The sequence below is a fragment of the Lathamus discolor genome, chromosome 2 (genome assembly GCF_037157495.1).
Source record: "Lathamus discolor isolate bLatDis1 chromosome 2, bLatDis1.hap1, whole genome shotgun sequence".
NCBI lineage: Eukaryota > Metazoa > Chordata > Aves > Psittaciformes > Psittacidae > Lathamus > Lathamus discolor.
In genome coordinates this window covers 130,898,660-130,920,427 of record NC_088885.1, presented here as the reverse complement: position 1 = coordinate 130,920,427, position 21,768 = coordinate 130,898,660, and the positions used below count along the sequence as shown (strand labels likewise).

Here is a 21,768-nt window from a genome sequence, read left to right as displayed (position 1 = left end):
CCTTTCTGGAGTTTTTCCCTCAAAAAAAGTTTCTATTTCTGTTCCATTGAATGTGAATTCATGAAGTTCGCTTTGACTGTTCTTCACACCATTTAAGGCCAAAGATAAGATACACCATGTTTCAGAAGATCTGTTGTGCTAAGTCTAAAGAATTTCTGAAGTCCTTAACTATGTTTTTGCTGTCTGTTCCTTGCTCAGGGGTACGGGTTTGTATATGTAGTCCTCAGTCTGACTCCTGCAATATAGTGGCAGGCATACCTCAACTCCTGAAATTCCCAAATACATCTTAACATGTAATTATCCCTTAAGTTATACCTTAAGAATTGTGTAACTTGTTACATAGATGACTGCTTTTGGAGAAACAGTAGCAACATGAGGTTTGTCAGTATCACCAGCTTAAAACCAGTTTAAAGAAAAGAGATAATGCCAGTTAACAACAGCAAATAGTAACACTGAACTCTTGATTGTAAAATTTTAAGGTGTAAAAGAAGAAAATCAAACATCACTCCAGAAGTGCCCTCATCAAGAAGCAAGTCAAAGAAAGGAAGACGGCTGCCCAGCCATTCTTTGTGTCTTTCAGAGTAGGATCCAAGAGTGTTGGTTTGGAGGAAGGGACATGAGACAAGGGGCAATGGGTGTAAACTGGAACATAGGAAATTCCACGTTAACATCAGGAAGAACTTCTTTACTGTAAGAGTGACAGAGCACTGGAACAGGTTGCCCAGGGGGGTTGTGGAGTCTCCTACACTGGAGATATTCAAGGCCCGCCTGGACAAGTTCCTGTGTGATGTACTGTAGGTTACCCTGCTCTTGCAGGGGGGTTGGACTAGATGATCTTTTTAGGTCCCTTCCAACCCTTGGGATTCTGTGATTCTGTGAGACTCAGCTTCTTCCTTCCTTCCTTTCTTCTGTTCCAAGAGCTGCTCCTTGAGATCCCCTGATTTCCCTTTTTCAGTGAAACCCCTCCCTTTATCTTTTTGCTTGTTTCTATTTTTAACCTATCTCATGCAGCCTTGCACTGGGAGCTGGTTCTGTCTCTGCAGACCTGTGATGCTGGCATGTTCCTTCCCATTTAAATGACAGGCTGGTCACAACCTCTTCATCATCCACCAGACCCTCAGCCTGGTAGGGAAGGAGCTCAGATTTTTGGATTGCTGCTTGAGGGCTGTGTACCTGCCCTCAGCCACTGAGACCCCACATACATCGAACTCCTGAGAGCTGCGAAAAGAAATTAATCTCCTGAGCAAGGATGGATGGGGGACTCTGTAACTCCCCTACACTATCCATCAGATAGTCTAATGCTAAAGAAAAATGTTTTAGAATTCAGTCCAAGGCTCTTATGTGAATAATTACATCTCTTGACTAAGAATCAGGCTTATGGGTTAGTTCCCTCTTCCCAGAAGTAAGATCTATTCTTGTACAGCTGTTGCAAATGCTTCCTTTTCACTAATATATTGGATAGAAAGATTTTTCTGACACTAATCCCCAAATAGATGAATCTGACTGTAAAGAAAAGGGAGTCTCTTCTGCTTGTCTCTTCATTGCTATTGTTTCCTGTTTCACTATATCCCTGAATAAAATGTCAGGATCCAAAATAAAGTATTTATTACCTGGTGATCTTTCCTGGGGAAGCTTCAGAGTCTATTTCTTTGCCTCCATTTTTAAGCACAACTGTATAAGAAGATCTGACATCAAATTGCCACAGTAAGGCCAAGACAAGCTGTAAGCTGTAACACGTGCATAACTGCACTAGTGAAAAGGTCTTTTCTGGTTTCCTCCTGGAAACCAGTAGGAATAGGAAATGCAGTTTGGACATCTCTTCCATGAATCTGTGTCTCTTGTGGGAGCTGTTCTCACCACATACCTAAACCACATACCTACACCAGTGCTAACCCCATTCATAAACCAGTCCCCCTTTCCTACCATGATGAGTGCAGAATTGCTTTCTCAGTCACAGAGAGAAATAGATTCTTTACAGATACCTGTAGCATAGGTATGTACCTAATTACCACAGTTGTTAGATCAGTTATAGTGCCTTTCTTCACTAAGTAACTAGTACTCCCATACACCTTTCCACACTGTGCTTGTTTAATTCAAAGGGACAACCCCAATTTTTACTTGTTTAAGTTGGAAACTGCTTTATAGAGACACAGTAAAGGTATTGGACCTCAATTTGGCGCTACAGTAGCAATAGTCTCTTGCAAACATCCTCCAAAAAGCCCAGTAATGTAGCTATGATGACTAAGCTTTGCAATAAGAATTACCTGTTTCCTTTTGAAGAATCTAATCTTTTGAACAGTGAGCATTCAGGCAGGTGGTGGTCTTTGTTCATATCAGCTGTGAACAATTAGTTTCTTCAGTCTTTCTGTTAATGTCAGTTGCAGGCTTGCTTATATGTAGCAGGATTCATGGGGTGAGGGATGAGTAGGTGTGGGGATTCATACTCATGAGTCACCCAGAGCTGGACCGTTCCCACAGCAGCACCTGGCTGAGGACCAGCTGCCTTGTTCTCTAAGCCCTCGTCTATTGTGCCTTCAGGGAATCCATCCTGCAGGGATTCTTCTGGGCTACATGCTTCTCCATGGCTCCCTGAACAGCTCCTGTCCACTGTCTTGACCACAGTTCTGCTCAATGCTGATCACAGTGCTCTCCGTTCAACCTTTCAATGGTGCTTTTATAAGATTCTGGGTAAATGGATTCAGTGTGCTTTCTGGAAGCTGACGTGTAAAGCTGTGATGTGGAGTGCTCTCTAGTATTGTCTGCTTCCCAGAACTTAGTGTTAACTGTGTTACTCTGACTACAAAAGGCTGGCAGCGCTGTCCTGTCTCTTATCCCACACATATCCAGAATGTAGTCACCAACGTAACAAGCCTAGGCTGGGCCACAGGTGTTTGAAAGCAGCCAATTCAGGCCAAATGGATTGGCTTGAAAGCAGTGAGGGACATGCCTGTCATCTGTGCAGCGTGGGATTGGAAACGTCATGGAGCCCAGCTCAAGGACTTTTTGCTGTCTCCTATTGTTCATATATATTTGTTTGCAATATAGCTGTAAGAAATCTGTTTCTGCAACAAACATTTCCATTTGGGCCACACTCCAATGTGGAGACTTTTGCTGTTAGGCAAATTACCAGTTATTTCAGACAAGTGTTATTTATTTAGGTTGAAACATGCCTGAATAAGGCTGCTACGTGCCTCAAAAGTAACTCAATGTGTGTAGTCTATTGCAAAACAGGAGACTGCAGAGAGATGCTCAGCCAGACAGGTACGCCTGTGGTGGTGTGCTGAAGACATTCAAGGGCAGGTTTCTTCCTGGGAGCAGGGAGCATCATTGCTATTAATATGGTGTCATACCCTGGTGCTGGAGTTGATTTGTAGCATCTCTTTTGAGCAGATCTCGGCCTAAAAAAAAAAAAAAAAAAAAAAGAAAAAAAGAGAAAAAAGTATTTTAAATGGTTTGCTAGCAACATACGATGGGGATTATGCTAAAGATAAATGCTATGGATGGAACATCACAGAGGTAAAAGCACAGGGTTCCCTTTCTTAAAGAAGAGAGAACCCCTTTTGGTTGGGTCAGTATGAAAGATCCCAGGGTTACAAAAAGTATTAAACAACAGAAGTATTAAATTAATTGCATGTGTGGTAATTTTCCAGGAGTGCAGTAGGGTATCATATACACTAGACACTGTTCTTTTCCTGTGGACAGCAGGAAGATGAAAGCTTATTTGTAATACAAGGTTCCTATTGATTAACTGACAAAATTTACTTTAGATGTAAGACAAAGGTCAGCAAGAGTGTCTGCACAATGTAGATGCAAACATTTAAGGTAACTGTAAATGATCCAGCTCAGGTGTTGTAAGCAGAATCACTAGAACAATTTAATGCCCTGCTTGGTCTGACCCACTCGCATAGCTCATTCCAGCACCCTGATTTGTATTACATACCCATTGGCCTGTGCCCAGTCTAAAAATAATATTAAACTTCTGTTCTGTTTTTTCAAGCTGTGAGGTTTTGTTTCTGGAGGTGCCTGGTTTCAAACTGGCTGGGACAGTCACTACAAACATAATAGCAAAGTGCCTAAAAATAAAGATGTTTCTGTTCAAATGCTCACTGTTACTGCGCAGCATGTTGTCTACTGTATGTGGTACTCTTCTGCCATACACATTCCTAAATACTGGCTTTCATTTGTTATGTTCACTTATGGTTACATTAGCATAGTCTGACAAGGTTTTTGTCTCTCCAGATTAATTGTCTAATTTTAATGAGCATATATTTGTTACAGAAAATATAAAATGAGATTCTTTGCTCAGTTTAGGAGGCAGCTATGTTATTTCTTACAGTTTAGGATAATGCAACAATCTGCTTAGATGATTTACAAAGTATGTAAGTATCACTTGACTTCAAAATGCTTCATTTGGATTTCAGGATGTATCCCATTCACTACCAGACGTTACCAACTCTTGTCATTTTAATCTTGTAATACTGGGAAGGGGATTTAAAACCTTACAAATCTTACTACTTTTAGAAAAAAAATGCTGTGCTGATGTTTTCACTTCCTAATGTCTACAGAGACTCACATTTTAACTTTCAGCGTCAGTTACATTTGGACTGCCCTCTTATTTATGAACTCCCCTCCTCATCAACCATCACCATCAAAGCATCTCTTTTGTCCTTGATGAAATATGGCAGTTGTCCAGAGAGGACAGAAACTGTGTCACATCACACTTCTGAATGGGACTTCTTTAATGTGCCTGTGAGATTTAGGAGACTGGACTTAAGTCAGATGTTTTCTGGAAATTGCCTCCTGTCTTGCAGACTTCTGTGGAGGTCTTCACTTTCTTTCATGGCAAGAAGTTCTGTAGCTTGCAAGCACTCAACTGACATGGAAAGATGTATATAAGAGGTGAAACGGTACAGTGTTTAAATGTCTTAGTGAAAAAAAACCCATAAGAGCACAAGAACCTTCTTTCTCCCATGTCTGAGGATACTGGAATTTGGTCTTTATCTCAGAGGCTATTTGAGAGCAGTCACGTAACCAGTCTCCTCGGAACATCCTACCATCAGACAAGTTTTTGAATGAGCATCTGCATCACTCTGGTGGCAGGGCTTGCCTCTACTCTGTGGCAATGACTACTTTGGAATGCCCTTTGCTTCACAGTCCTGACCCCTTTATTTAAGACAGGGGGATATGAGCTGTGTCTCCTCAGTCTGACTAGTCTGTCTTGGTGAAAGTGTGATAAGACCCCAGGAAAGAATATTTACTACTGGGGCAAGACAGGGATAGCCTACTGCAGCAGCTGGGAAGAGAGAGGTAGAAGGAACAACTGCATTTCACCCATCACCTGTTTAGAAAGATTTTTATGGTAGAAGAGGTTACAGTTAAGGGTCAAGTTGCCAAGAATCTTACAGGAGATGGATGGAATTATTTATTCTTCTCAGTATTCTCCGTACACATAGAGGCAGGGGCAAGTCCTTTCTTCCCCACCATGATGCAGTTTGCTGATCTTTTATCAAGCCTCCACATCAACAGAAATGAAATTAATAAATGAATTCTAAATACATGGTTTTGTTCTATCATAAGCCCTAAAAGGACAGATGTAGATGCTCTAATGTAAGTACCATGTGCAGATCTGGACTTGCACAGATGGTTTTTAACAAAGACAAACAACAAAAAAACCAACCTCCTAACTTTATTTGAAGAGGATTACTTGCATGAGACAAGGGTGCAGGATTGGACCCTAAGAGAGTTTAGAAGACATTTTGGTTTGGTACTAGTTATTTTTGTTTGTATTTTCAGTGAAAAATACTTTCTTTTATGTTAGTGAATTGGCATAACTTCCATAGGAACAATAAAAATATAGTCTGGTATATGGTTAATTATCTATAATAGCTATTATTAAAATCATGCCTCAGTAGGAGACACTTTAAATTGGGTGCTATATGAGCTTCAGCATAAATTGCTTTATGTATGGAACATTGCATACTTAGAACATAGTGGATGAATATTTGTAATTACAGACACTTTAATTTATCCATTGTTTTATAATAGACAGAATACTTATTACTGGATTGGTTTTCCAGCAGTGTTCTCTTACATAATGTTCTCACACAAAGTGTGTTTCTGGACAACCATTTGATACTCTGGTCACTGACGCAGAACTGCAAAACACCCTCAAACCACCATGAGCTTCTGAAATGAGAGGATTAGAACTATCTCTGGCTAGCTTAGTGTGAATACAGTTAAATATCCTGTATAGTTCAGATCTGTATGCAGTGAGAGCAGTTCGAAGAAATGACTGTACATTAAAAAAATGACTGTCCATATAAAGCTGGAGTCGGTGCATGCAGACTTCTGAGATGGCACTAGCTGAGGCTTGCTTGCTACATGATGGGTTATTTGGCTTGCTACCTGTTTGAAATCAATATTGTTTTATTAACACTGCTGCAGACACTGAAATACTGTAGCTTTGCAGAATGTATGTTCCCTAAATTGTAGCTTGACTGTAATTGCAGGGCTTATCCTACTGTTAGAGAAGTTGAGATCCAACACTAAATTGCATTTTGTAAACTGATAAATGCCATGCGATTCCTCTCAACATTTTGTAGTAGTATACACGAGTTGATGTAATTTAGTCATAACATTATTCCAAGAATCTTCATCTGACGTTTCTAGCCAATTCAGCTTTTGGCTGCTGAAAGCACAGTAGGTAATTATGGTTATTTACTGTAAATGTAGATAAGTTTTATGTAAATATTTCGGGGGGGGGGGGGGAAATGCTACGTAAATATATGAGGCAGTTACCTAAAAGTAAGAACACAGGTCAGTAATATAAAATACTGGTTTTATTTATGTACAGTAGTATCCTAATATTTACTTGTTTATACGCAGAAAAAAAAAAAACAAACCTGAAGAAACTGTACTGTATTCTCTGAAAGCTTTTAAAAGGGGCTTTGCCATTTTCTCTGGTTAATATATTTGCAAATAACTTTTGAACTTATTGGAAGTCTGTGTAAATTATGTCAAATGGGAAACATATTACATTGCAATGAAATGAGTTCAATTCAGAAATCCTGGCAAAATTCATTGGATTGAAATTCCTATATAAATTCAATAGCCAGGCAGAATAAAACACAATAAATAAGCTTTGTTGTTTGGTTTGTTGTGTTTGGAGTTTGGTTTTTTTTTTTTTTTACCTGTGGCTTTTTTTTGGTGTTCTCTTAACAAATATTTTATCCAGTCCTTGTGGTCACTTCTTCCTGCAGGTTTTTAAATCTGCATTATTTGATAGAATTCTGTTTTGTTCTGTGCATTTTTTGCTGATTTCATTACCTGACCAGAACTATTAAGTCTTCTTTCTGTTACATAGCATCTCACTCCTCCCAAAGCCACAATCCCATTAAGACTCAAGCATGCACACAACAGCACCAATTTTAAATTGTCTCTAGACTAAAGCAGGAGCTTCCTTGAATATAGTGGCACTAAAATAGTGGCACTACTCTTTTTAATGCAGGTAAGTATACTGGTTTTAAGCCTTTGAAAGTTGTGCAGCTTTCAGCATTTTTAAAGGGCTGCAATTACCAGCTTTATGGATTATCTTCTGAAATTGCCGTGGCATTTGATTCCTTTTTGTTTGTTAAAGATACTCTCCAGGTAATGTTCCCCAGCCACTTGCTGCACTGTCAATGGCAAGACTAATTTGTGCAGAAACATTTTGAGAGCATTTCAGAGGGAGCCGAGTTAGGACCACAGCTGAGTATGTAACACAGACTCTGCATGTAGGTCTAAGACAAGGAAATGTCACCATTTAAGAGTGCCAGTGGAGCAAGACGTTAAAGCATGAGGCTGAATTAGTATCTAGCCTGCTGGGACTTGCGTTCTCTATGAGCTGCACCTTCCTCCTCATTATCTTTAATTACAGATAAGAGAAGAGCAGCTTTATCCTTTTAATACTGAGTAGTTACTGATGAACAGGTTCCTGGAAAATTAACAATGCAGCCATGGATTAGTTATGCTGAGCTGAGAGGCTGAAAAATATGAGTCAACTAGGCAAATGCTGTCTGTTCACTGTGAAGCTCTTTAGTCTGGGCGAGTGTTTTTTAATACTCAAAAGGTTATAGATCTAATAGGAAACATATAAATCCAAAGAAAAAATAATGTGAAATATCAGTCAGGATTCGATAGTTTAGAGGAAGATTGCTTTTTTACTGAATGTTTGCTTATGAATCAAGGAGCTACAAAATATGTAATCTGGTATAATTTTCTTATGAAGTAACTGCTGAGTATTACTCAATATAGGCTGTTCTTCTGCAAAATGCGTGCATTATTATTATCAAGAGAACTGTAGCACAGACACTATTTTTTTTTTTTCATTCTTCATTCCAAACAGTTGGTATCAGCCACAAAATAGTTCTATTATAGTGGCTAGGCTTCAGGTTTGAGGCCAACCACGTAGAGCTGTAAATGTGGCTGGTTTAATTATTGGACACTGTCCATATTCTGGCTAATCATGTAGCTGCATGCACACAGTCGGGAATAGAAAGTACAAGCATCTTTGTTCTCCACTGATCCTTGACACCGCTTGAAAGTAAAGCTTTAACCTAAAGGCAGCTTGGTATGCAATCGAGAGTATACTGCAGTGACACCTGGTGTTTAAAACAGAATTATTCTCTGTGAAGTGTGACTGTCAATTTACTTGTAATTGGGTACACATTCACCCGAAGACTCAAGAGTTCACCCTGTGTTCATGGAACATAACAGTATATTGAACTAGAAAGTGTCGGAGCTAAAGAGTGCCTTGACAGTACTTGGTAGAAAATACCTGACAGATTAGATTCAAAAGCCCACCTTTGCAGTGACATGATCTTTCATGAATGGCTGTTCTTCCTAGCACTCTAGCTGAGTGCTTCTTTACCACCACTTCTTCTCAGCCAGTTATTATACAAATGAGATTGACCCTTCATCTAATTCACACAACTGGAATTTCTGTGCAGCCTTTGTGGAAGAACTGATAGGCAAGAACTGCCATTTCAGGCAGAAACCAGGGATCCCATGTGTGTCATTGTGCTAGAAAGCCTATCAGAGCTGTAATAGATAGATACTTCTGAAACAGTCCCATCTAAATAGTTTATTGACCAAAGTAGTCAAGATCTGCATATTTACAGATGTGACTGAAAAAGAATGTAAATCCCTTCATCACTTAAGTCAGCAGTAGAATGACCCTTGGGCTGTTTCTGGGTTAGAGGGCTGCACGCTTGGACAGTGTTCCTATATTCCTCACAGGTTACCTTTCCCTGCTTCCACTTTCTGTATGCTTCCTTTCTATGCTCCCTGTCTGTGTTTTATCAGGAGCCTCTTGTTCACCCATGCAGGCCTCCTGGCATTTTTGCCTGACTTCCTGCTCCTTAATATGGATTGCTCCTGACCTTGAAGGAGATGAGGCATGCATATCAATTACCTTTCTTGGACCCCTCTTCTCTCCAGCGCCTTATCCCATTGGACTCTTTTAAGCGGAGCCCATCCAGCCACTTCATTCATCAAATAAGAGCATTACTGTGGAAAAGTACTATTGTAATCTTATTTTCAATTACTTCATCTTTAATTGCTTGATCATGTGTTTTTGTGACAGTTTCTGTGTCTTTTTTTTTTTCCCCACAGAAAATTTCTCAATGAGTTTTAAGCATAAAAGTAGCAAGAAACTATAGAAAGTATCTGAAGGTATTTGTAAATGTAAAACTCTTTTTTTTTCCCCTCCAGATTTTGCAGCCTAGGTAACACTTAAAGGTTTAATAAATAATTGAAAGATGATGATGGCCCCATGCCTATGACATATCTGTAGGTGATGCTATAAAGACTGCTAAGTGGAAAGATAAGATGACAAGGATCCTGTCCTTTGTAACTTGCAACTAAAATACCTACTGGGGAGATGAGTGAGTTTGAAGTCCATTCTCCCTTGTTCATTGTAATAGGATTGTTATGATACTCTTGACAGTGAGATTAATTTTTTTCCATGGCTTCCAAATCCCTGCTAGGTCCTCCTGGGTTCATCTACAGTGCTATCCAATACATGTGGTGTCTAGAGACTCCTAGCTCACACACAATCTGCTTCTGAAGCCCACGTTACCAGAACACACAGTTGGCATACTACTCTGGCACACATCGTAACACCCTCTGAGCTGCTGCAGCACAACTCCAGCCTTGGTCCTGCAGATCTAGCACCAAGCCCCAGCTAATGAGCCTCCCTGGAGCCAAGCAAGCCTGTGCAGAGGGAGCTGCTATGTCTGTGGTTTGGCCACAAATTTAGTAATTACCACACTTAAGGGAGGTAATTAGGTGATTTTATTTGTTTAATTGTGTGTGTGCACGAGTGGCAAGGGAGAGAAGACAGAGAATCACAGGTTTGATATCACATAACTTTCAGTCGTATACATGTTAAAATTAAAACCAACATCACTATCCTGGTGCCTAAGGGGGCTGTAGAGGCATGTTCTTAATAAATTAAGTAATTTTAGATAAGTCTAAAAAATCTTCAAACTACAAATTATTCCTTTTAGGACCCAAGCTGAGCAACTTTTCACTTGCTTTCAAAAAACCAACCAACCAAAAAGAAAACAACCCAAAATACTTGTGAGGATATTACAGTCCTAGATGCTTAACACAAAATAAAGAGTTGAGTGCCTGGGTCCCCTGTACCACTAATGGAATTAGGTGCCATCAGAGAAGTCTCAAACGGGCAATGCACTGAGAAAAAACTGCTTGAGGTAGTCAGTGAGGAGCACAGAGCACAATAATAATGGTTTTGCCAGCCCCCTTCAGGGACCAACCTAAGACAGGCAGATGCTTCCTGGTAGTCACCTTCACAGACACAAACTGTTCCAGTTTGTTCTGTCAACATGTTTCTTGAAACCCGTATGTGGGGTGAGATGATGATAACTAAATTTAGCATGAAAAAATTAGCCTGAATAAATACTTAGCACATATTCTCTTCTGGAGAAGTTCAAGTAAGAACTCATTTAGAGACTAAGCAACCATGACTGCATCCCTTTCAGTTAAAAATGTCTCTATCTGTGCACCCTTGCCCTCCTGGCAAATCTGCATGAATCCAACACTTTACATTTCTTAATATACTGTAATGGAGATAATATGTGTTTTAAAGTGCTATGTAACACTTAAGACTGCATTCAGAATTGATTTAGAGAAGTGCTTGAACTCATCTGAGATTAAGATCTGGTCAGGCCAAGATAAAGTCCAGATATCCCTCTAGTGTTTCAGAACTAACAACACAAACTGCAAACTCAGGGACTTGTCTCCAGTGATGCACATGCAATTTTCCTACTGCAGGAAGAAGAAAGTTGCAGCACTGACAGGCAGGCAAGTCAAATAGTGTCATTGGAAGTGTAGTTAATTCATGAAGTTGACTCATCTGTGCCTCTGTAAAGTACATTTTCAACAAGGAAAAAGAACGAGAATGCCATCACATCATGAGGGGTTGTTGCTACTGCTACATTTACTCGTCATGGCCGGAGAGGACAGTTTGAGCTAGATGAATGAACTACAGGAATTTTCTTCAGAGTCAGACTTTATCTAAATTTGCTTGATTTACTTTTTTTAAGTACACCTTCACTGAGGGGAACTGCTAACCCAGCAGTTCCTGTTCTTGGCTTGAGATACCCAGTTTGGTAGACTTCAGTCATGTTAGTGTGGCGGTGTCCTGGGTTCAGCAGTAGCAGTCACTTTTCCTCCTTCTCAGTAGCTGGTGCGCTGCTGTGGTTTTGACTTTCAGCCTGGGAACAGCGCTGATAATACCGATGTTTTTAGTTGTTTTCAGTAGTGTTTATCCTGACCAAAGATTTTGTGAGCCTCATGCTCTGACAGGGAGGAGGGGAAGCCTGGAGGAAGCAGAGACAGGACACCTGACCCAAACTAGCCAAAGAGGTATTCCATACCACAGCATGTCATGTCCAGGATGTAGAACTGGGGACAGTTACCTGGAAGGGCTAGATTGCTGCTTGGGTTGGGCTGGTTATCGATCAGCGGTGGTGAGCAGCTGTATTCTCTTCCCTTGTTATTTCCCTTATCATTATTATTATTGGTGGTAGCAGTAGTGGTTTGTGTTATACCTTAGTTGCTGGACTGTTCTTATCTCAACCCAAGGGAGGAAGAAGGGGGGAGTGAGCGAGCAGCTGTGTGGTTCTGAGTTGCTGGCTGGGCTTAAACCATGACAGTTCTTTGTGGTGCCCAACATGGGGCACGAAGGGCTGAGATAATGACAGATCTGACCAGAGTGTGTCTAAATCGTGTTTGTGATAAGCATTCATTGTTTCAGATTAATAGGCACTCGTTACAATGCTGATTTATTGGCTCACAAAGTTGTTACTCTTGATCTCAAAGTTTCAGCATGTCATACCTTACTTACAGCCTGTATTTGCTGTCTTAGTGTTTATCAGATGGGAGGCCTGGGCTAAGCTTCTTGTTTCACTGTACTTTCTGATAATGACTTATAATAAATACAATGAGCTTGAACAGGAATTCCCAGCCCTCCAGGCATTCTAGAAGTCATCATGGACTGGCCAGAGGGCAAAGATTTTGGAATGTCACCAGAGGAGGAGGTGATGTGTGCTGAAGAGGCCCCACCTCTTCAACTGTCAGAAAGTGAGAAGCAGTATGCCTTGTTTACTGATGGGTCCTGCCGTATTGTGGGAAAGCATCGGAGATGGAAGGCAGCCGTATGGAGTCCTCTACGACAAGTTGCAGAAACTGCTGAAGGAGAGGGCGAAACGAGTCAGTTTGCCGAGGTGAAAGCCATCCAGCTGGCCCTGGACATTGCTGAATGAGAAAAGTGGCCAGTACTTTATCTCTATACTGACTCATGCACAGTGGCAAATGCCCTGTGGGTGTGGTTGCAGCAATGGAAGCAGAGCAACTGGCAATGCAGAGGTAAACCCATCTGGACTGTTGCACTATGGAAAGATATGCTGCCTGGGTGCAGAACCTGGTGGTGAAGGTATGCCACGTAGATGGTCATGTACTCAAGAGTCAGCCCACTGAGGAACACCAGAATAACCAGCAAGTGGATAAGTGCCAAGATTGAAGTGGCTCAGATGGACTTAGATTGGCAACATAAGTGTGAATTATTTTTAGCCCGTTGAGCCCATGACACTTCAGGCCATCAGAGCAGAGATGCAACATACAGATGGGCCTGTGATAGAGGGGTGGACTTGACAATGGACACTATTGCCCAGGTTATTCATGAGTGTGAAACATGCTGCAATTAAACAAGCTAAATGGTTAAATCCTCTTTGGTATGGAGGACGATGGCTGAAGTACAAATATGGGGAGGCCTGGCAGATTGATTATATCACACTCCCACCAACCCACCAAGGCAAGCGCCATGTGCTTACCATGGTGGAAGCAACCACCGGATGGCTGGAAACATACGCTATGCCCCATGCCACTGCCTGGAACACTATCCTGGGCCTTGAGAAACAGATTTTGTGGCGACAGGGCACCCCAGAGAGAATTGAGTCAGACAATGGGACTCATTTCTGGAATAACCTTATAGACACTTGGGCCAAAGAGCATGGCACTGAGTGGGTATATCACATCCCATACCATGCACCAGCCTCTGGGAAAATCGAACGGTACAATGGGCTGTTAAAAACTACACTGAGAGCAATGGGTGGTGGGACTTTCAAACATTAGGATACACATTTACCAAAGGCCACCTGGTTGGTCAACACCAGAGGATCTACCAACAGGGCTGACCCAGCCCAGTCAGAACTTTTACATACTGTAGAGGGGGACAAAGTTCCTGTGGTGCACATGAAGAATTTGCTGGGGAAGACAGTCTGGGTTATTCCCGCTTCAGGTAAGGGCAAACCCACTCGTGGGATTGCTTTTGCTCAGGGACCCGGATATACTTGATGGGTAATGCGGGAAGATGGGGAAGTCTGATGTGTACCTCAAAGGGATTTGATTTTAGGGGAAAACAGTCAATGAACTCAATTCATCAACTCAATATGCTGTTGCCTGCTATGTAGAACTTTTATAGCCCACTAACTAGATGTCTTCAGGTCACCAGTGACTGGCCCTGACTTCCTTCTGACCATCATCCCAACACAGAATGAACTTTGACAAAACCAGACGAGCTCAGCAGTGACCAGACGAGTTCCATGGTGTCATCAGGAGGCAACAATCCAACACTGCACACAGCCTCTCCTGCTCTGAAAGACTGTTACAAGAGATGGAGCCCGACATCATGGACTGGATGAACTCAGCAGCTTTACAGGGACTGGTCCATGGACTAAGGAATGATATCTCCCTCTTTGTGTGTGAGTGGATTTGTATATATGTACATATATATGAGACAAGAGCAATGGTATATATTGGAAAATGTGGGATCTGAGCATGACATGAATGGTATGGAATAAGGGGTGGATACTGTCCTGGGTTCAGCAGTAGCAGTCATTTTTCTCCTTCTTAGTAGCTGGTGCAGTGCTGTGGTTTTGACTTTCAGCCTGGAAACAGCACTGATAACACCAATGGTTTTAGTTGTCGCTCCGTAATGTTTACTCTGACCAAGGACTTTGTGAGTCTCATGCTCTGCCAGGGAGGAGGGGAAGCCAGAAGGAAGCAGAGACAGGACACCTGACCCAAACTAGCCGAAGAGGTATTCCATACCACAGCACATCACGCCCAGTATATAAGCTGGGGGGGAGTTACTGGGAAGGCTGTCGTGGTTTGAACCCAACCACAAACCTCTTTTACTCACTCCCCCCCTTCTTGCCCTCCCCCTGCTCCTGGAGGGACGGAGAGGAGAATCAAAAAGAATGCAACTCCCACGGGTTGAGATAAGAACAGTTTAGTAACTAAGGTATAACATAGATCACTACTGCTACCACCAATAATAATAATGATAAAGGAAATAACAAGAGGAAAGAATACAACACCTCAACACCAGCCGACCAATAACTCACCCCCACTCCCCCCAGCCAAGCACCGACCGATACCTTCTCCAACCCTGCAGTCCCAACCCTTCCGGGTCACTCCAAGTTACATCCCTGGGCATGACGTGCTGTGGTATGGAATACCTCTTTGGTCAGTTTGGGTCAGGTGTCCTGTCTCTGCTTCCTCCTGGCCTCCCCTCCTCCCTGGCAGAGCATGAGGCTCAGAAAGTCCTTGGCCAGACCAAACATTCGAGCAGCAACTGAAAACATCGGCGTTATCACCACTGTTCCAAGGCCAAAAGATCAAAACACAGCACTGCACTAGCTCCTAAGAAGGAGAAAAATGACTGCTGCTGCTCAAAACCAGGACAGAAGGCCCAGATCGCTGCCCGGATCAGGCTGGGTATCGATCGGCAAGTGGTGAGCAGTTGTATTCTTTCCCCTTGTTATTTCATTTATCATTATTATCACTGGTGGTAGCAGCAGTGATTTGTGTTATACCTTAGTTACTGGGCTGTTCTTATCTCAACCTGTGGGAGTTACATCCTTTCAATTCTCCTCCCCATCCCTGCAGGAGGGAGAGGAGGAAGATGGGGGGGGAGTGAGCGAGTGGCTGCATGGTTCTGAGTTACCGGCTGGGCTTAAACCACGACAGGGGGCTAGAACCAAAGGATGATTTACATACCAAAAAATCACCCAAAATCTGGAAGCACTATCCAGGCTACTGCTGTTTAGCAGCTGCTTGGTTAGCCTTAGAAATACATAAATTCACTATGTTACCCTGTATGAACTGCAGGTCCTCTGAGTACTTGCTTGCACACCAACTGGATCATCCCAGGAGTACTCTAAGTAATTAGGTGTCTGATTTAATTATGTTCCTATTCTGAGGGCACTGGTCCAGCAGCCATAGTCTGAGCATGCCTAGTGCAACTCTGTGGCATGGAGTTCACATAAAAACAGCCACAGGCATATTCAGAGAAGGTGGAATGCTTTTTTGGTTAAATCCTAGCAAGGTGTGCTTTATTCTGAGGCCAAAAGCCTTTAAACCCACCTCTGTGCCTCCAGAAGAGATCCAGCCAGTGTGTTACCTGACATAAGGAAATGTTTTACCTTTCCTGTTGAAACACGGCCATGTTACTATGTCCAGCTTGTAGACTTGACACGGAAGGCCTAACCAGTAACAGCTGTTGTATGTTTGCCTTTCCTCACCACACTCAAAAGTGTTCTGTCTTTCCTACACAGCTGAAAGCCCTTGGCATGATTGGCTCTGGATCCATTAACCGTCTCCACAGGATCACAGATTTCAAATGCTCTTTTCAGTGCAGTCCTGAGGGTCCTATCATCTTTGTTCTGCAGGGTTCGGGGCCTTCACATAGCTTTCCTCATGCACTAGAAAGGTACCTTGGTTGTTTGATTCATGAACTGCACTCCATGTTGGGGCAGAAATAAAAAGCTTGCTATTAAGCTGCCAATTATTCCCTAACCTATTTTTGTACCTGATAAACAGATTCTGTAGCAAAAGGATGGAAAGAGAGACAATCCCAAGAGTCCATGGTCTTGGACAGCTTTAATGTACTTACTATTTATACAACATATATCTGCTTGTAATAACACTCACTAGTGAAGAACTTCTGGTCCTGCCCATTTTATTGTGAGCAATATTTGTGGTGCAAGGGATATAGCCCTCACGCCACTGAGACCAAAAGAAAGCATGCATCCTAAAGACAATTCTGGACCAGCATGGCCATCAAGGGAGGTTGCCAGTCTTCTGTTCCTAAAGGGAAGAAGGTGGGTACTGAAGGGTACAAGGAACTATTGTTTGTGCTTGATGGAGTGAAAGAACTGGGAAGGGAAGGAAAAGGACAGGAGACAGAACTCGGTCAGGATTAATTTTCATTTCTAAGATTCTAAAGTTGATTCTACAATTAAAATTACAGGGCAGAAAGCACCCTCCATACAGATGTCTCAGAGTTCTGGGAGGTTTTAAGTTCAAAACAGTGACTTCAGTATTCAATAGCCCTGGCAAGTGTTAAGAGGAAAACTTTGGCATGTGTTAAGCATGTCAGAAACAGGGGGAGTGGGACAGGGACTGCTGCCAAAAGCTCTCTGTTTCAAACTCAGTTTCTCTCAGAAATTCCGTTTCTATTACTGTTCATTATAGCTGCTATTCCTACACCTGGAACAAAAAAAGACAAAGGACAGGGAGAGGATGAAGCCCTTTGTTTTGACCAACTGTTCACTTCTTGCATTCTCACCCCATGGTTTCTGTGAAAAGTGAAATAATTATTAACTATGCTTCCCAACTTGAGTTTGGCTTAGGCAGCAACAAAGGCTTTTTTGGCAATTGGGCTTCATGTAGAAACTGAAAACAATGCATAGTGTTTCTTAAAAACAAACAATGTTCCTACTGTTTGTTAAGGGTGGCTTGGTTTGGGATTTGGGTTTTTTCTTTTTTGTCCTCTGGTGCTATTTTGAGTTCGAGCATGTCTATTGTACGCAGGCTGGAGCGCTCACTCTGGTTGTTTACAACAATTTCCCTTGTGTTGCCAGGCTTTTCTTCTATGAAGTGTAATTGTGTAGGCAACATACAAAACAAGCTGCAGTGTAAATAAACTGAATACGCGTGAGAAGTGTTGGCTCAGCACCCCTCAAAATTGTCTCTAGCCCTAAAACCATCATAAAAAGCATGAAACACAATGAGTCAAAAGCACAGTAGGTACCTACCTGGATTCAGTGTTAAAGGATTATTTGTGCAAATCTGGAATTGAAAAGATTTCTCTAATTTCAGTGTCTTCAGGATAGATAACTGGTGGTTATGCAGATTTCACTCTGGCTCTGCTGAGCTCACTGCAGTCACAGCTGTCGTTGCCATCTGTATGACTGAGACCACCGATTTCAGTGCTGGATGAGACTCTAGGTTGCAGTAGCTGGAAACTGTTTTTGTGGGGTAGCCATGCCCAGCTAGACACATCTAAGAGCTAATAAGGGATAGAAGTGCTTTGTAACCTCTATTGTGATTTCATGTTCTCTGTAAAAGGCCCACCTACCTCACTAATGCACACCTGGGGGTGCCCTCCTGGTCATAGGACAAATCCAGTAGTTTGCCAGGTTTTTCATTAACATTTTCTGGGAGAGGGTTAAGCAATACAAAACCTCACTGAGATGTGGGCTCTCTGGAGAACGAAGCCAAGAGTGAAACAATGAGGAATGGTCTTGGTATCAGTTCCCCCACTCAAAGATGGCTTGGTAGGTGGCTACAGCATAGCACCTCCCCAGCCATGTAATCCACCGTGCACATCAGGCACTTCCACCAGCTCAGCTCTGCACAGTGGGCCCCCCATCAGACACCATTTCTGCAAGGAAAAGATCTGAGAACCATTGTCTGAAGGTTAAAAGGGGGAAAAAGTGTTTCCCAGCCCCAAAGAAGAGTGGGGACAATGCAGGACTGGAAGAGAAGAATCTCTCTGGGCTATGAGTAAACCAGTTATTGGTGGTGATAGTAGGCCAGCTCCCACAGCGTATCCCACAGGTGTTTCCCCGGAACTGAACAGGGCTGTTTATGTAGATCTTGAGCTGTTTTTTCCAAGCTGCTCCTTGACTGCAGCTCTAAAGAATATTCTGCAGGTGGCATGTGGATTTTGCATCATTAGCTCTGAACTGCTGCCAGGGTATGGGCTTCAAAGCACAGTGAAGTCAGTGCTTGTTAACTTTGTAAGCTGCATTGAAGTACTCCATCTCCTTGCTTCAGAATGATCAAGATGAGACCAAGGACAGTTCATGAAGTGGTTTACAATGTGCACACACAAATTACTGAATGCTCCCACCCCACCACCCCCCCACTCCACCCCCCACTGTAATACTTGCCAGCAAGCACCATTGCTTTGCTAAGGCCATCCCTTGCTAGCCATTTTTCACCGCATAAAATGTCTCCTGGCAGGTGCTGTTATGAACACAGCCAACCCATGTACCAAATATAGTCCCTAAGAGGGTCAGTCTGTGACTGGACAAACTTACTGTCTAGGCTGCAAGGGAAGGGCGACTTGCACCTGGCACCAGCATTGCTGTTTTCTTGCTGGGTTTGCCTATCATGTCACACACGTTTGCACATACTGTGTTGCGGCACACGTACCATTCCCATCTCTTTACCACCCACTTGTGCCTATGGCTTGTAGCCTAATCCTTCAACCATGTGAGCCACTCAGCCACTGGAGCAAAGAAACAGGTCCAAGGCAAAGGAAACCAAGCAGTTTACTAGCAGAAAACTCCAGCTAGAATGTCGCTGAGGGATCCATGTGTACTAAAGGCATCATACACAACCTTGTAGCAGAAGAGCACTGTAGCGGTTGTAAGCTGAACACTGGCGGGTCAGGAAAAGCCTGAAGTTAATTTGTGCCTATGTCATCTAAAAGTGCTTACAGTCACATGCTGTCTTCAACCACCAGCCCTTTGTTTGACACAGTGCACAGAACGGACAATATTCACTTAATAAACAGCTAGCATGTGGCCCCATCCTTTGTTTACCACATGCTTCTCAAATTGTGCTATAAAAACCTAATGATTTAGCACCCTTGTTGGGTGCTTCTGTCCTGCCCATCATTAGAGCATCTGGTTATTTCATGAACATTAATGCTATTTATTTCCCTAACTCTTTGACATACTTATTATTTGGTGAGTGTGTGTGGTACAACAAAGCTGAATGCAGTAATACTACAAAAGTGAAAACAAGCATGCAAAGAAAAATTGGTCCAAAGGGCCAAATGTGAACTGCTGAATATCTTCAAGTGAGAAGAGTGTGGTCTAGAAGACACCTCAACCAGTCTACAGGAAAAGGGCCGCTACTCAGTGGATGTGTTATCTTCACCAGTGACAGCTCTAATTCTTGTTAACTAGTGGTATCTTAACAGCAAATTTGATATGTGCATGCAAGTGTATATGTGTAACACTAGGGAGATGTAGGAGAAAAATATTGCACAAAAGAATATTAAAAAAAAAATAATCCTTAGAGCACCGAAGCATACAATTACCCTGTAAGTTCTCCCGACTAGTTTCATGATCAAAATCAGAGGGCAGCAGAGAAAAGCTTGTGTCATTCTCCTGTGTGCCCCTTTTCACACATAAGTGTTGTCACATGCTCATCCCGGCAAGCCTGGGGACAGCCACTGAAATTCTCACTGATGGCTACTGCACAGACACATTTTCATTTGTTGTCATAACCACACTGGTGCAGAAGTTAGCCAAGAAATGCAGCTCTTGTGAATAGGTGACTCATCTCCTCTACGTGCTAATGTGTGCACCTTCTTCTCAGCATTAGAGAAAAATTTGACATAGACATGCCACCACAAATGGACAACAACATGGTCACATATTTAAGAACTAGGAAATCTGTTATATCATTATTAAAACAAAGAGACAAATGAAGGTATTAACAAGGCTTATAAATTTCTCACCAGGATGGATGCCACTGTCCCCAACATAAGAGCTACCCCAACTTGAACATACACTTCCTTGGGAGCAGCTTGTGAATGCCCAGAAGTAATCCTTGTTAGAATTACCTACCTCTGAATCTGAAATGATAAGGCTGGCCCCAAAATGGTTAAGTTACTCAGAAATGGTGTTTTGGTAGAATGTACAAACATGGGCCCTCTCCGGAAGCTACCAGAACTGGCTACCCTGAATTTGGAGAACGCTGAGGTTCTTAATGACTTCTTTGCCTCAGTCTTCACTGGCAAATGCTCTGATCACACCACCCAAGACTTGGAAGGCAGACACAGGGACTGTGAGAAGGAAGACCCTAGGCCCACTGTACGAGAGGATCTGGTTCGAGACAATCATAAAAACCTGAACATGCACAAGTCCATGGGACCTGATGGAATCCATCCACGGGTCCGGAAGGAGCTGGCGAATGAAGTTGCTAAGCCACTGGCCATCATATTTGAAAAATCATGGCAGTCAGGTGAAGTTCCCAATGACTGGAAAAAGGGAAATATAACCCCCATTTTCAAGAAGGGGAAAACGGATGACCTGGGGAACTATAGATCAGTCAGCCTCACCTCTGTGCCTGGCAAAATCTTGGAGCACATTCTCCTGGAAGGCATGCTAAGGCACATAAAAAACAACAAGGTGCTTGGTGACAGCCAGCATGGCTTCACTAAGGGGAAATCCTGCCTGACCAATTTGGTGGCCTTCTATGATGGGGCTATGGAACTGAGGGATAGGGGTAGAGGAGTTGATGTCATCTACCTGGACTTGTGCAAAGCGTTTGACACTGTCCCACAAGACATCCTTCTCTCTAAATTGGAGAGACATCAATTTGATGGATGGACCACCCAGTGGATAAAGAACTGGCTGGATGGCAGCACACAAAGAGTTGTGGTCAATGGCTCAATGTCCAGCTGGAGACCAGTGACGAGTGGTGTCCCTCAGGGATCTGTGTTGGGACCGGTCTTGTTCAATATCTTTGTTGGTGAAATTGGACAGTGGGATTGAGTGCGCCCTCAGAAAGTTTGTCAATGACACCAAGCTGTGTGGTTCAGTTGATACGCTGGAGGGAAGGGATGCCATCCAGAGGGACCTCGACATGCTTGTGAGGTGGGCTGATGCCAACCTTATGAAGTTCAACCATGCCAAGTGCATGGTCCTACACCTGGGTCGGAGCAATCCCAGGCACAGCTACAGGTTGGGCAGAGAAGAAATCCACAGCAGCCCTTCAGAGGAGGACTTGGGGGTGTTGGTCAATGAGAAACTGAACATGAGGTGGCTTCAGTGTGCGCCTACAGCCCAGAAAGCCAACTGTATCCTGGGCTGCATCAAAAGGAGTGTGACCAGCAGG

General features: G+C 42.8%; 1 long non-coding RNA gene across 2 annotated transcripts in view; it reads right to left on the bottom strand.

Annotated features, from left to right (window-relative positions):
• Positions 1–3,129: 3,129 nt before the first annotated feature.
• LOC136008771 (uncharacterized) overlaps positions 3,130–21,768 on the bottom strand; it is a 25,943-nt gene continuing 7,304 nt past the window's right edge. The window contains exon 4 of one of the 2 annotated variants that reach the window (XR_010610236.1): positions 3,130–3,398. This is a non-coding gene — a long non-coding RNA (uncharacterized LOC136008771). The remainder of the gene's footprint in view (positions 3,399–21,768) is intronic. The other variant, XR_010610234.1, reaches the window with a different exon arrangement.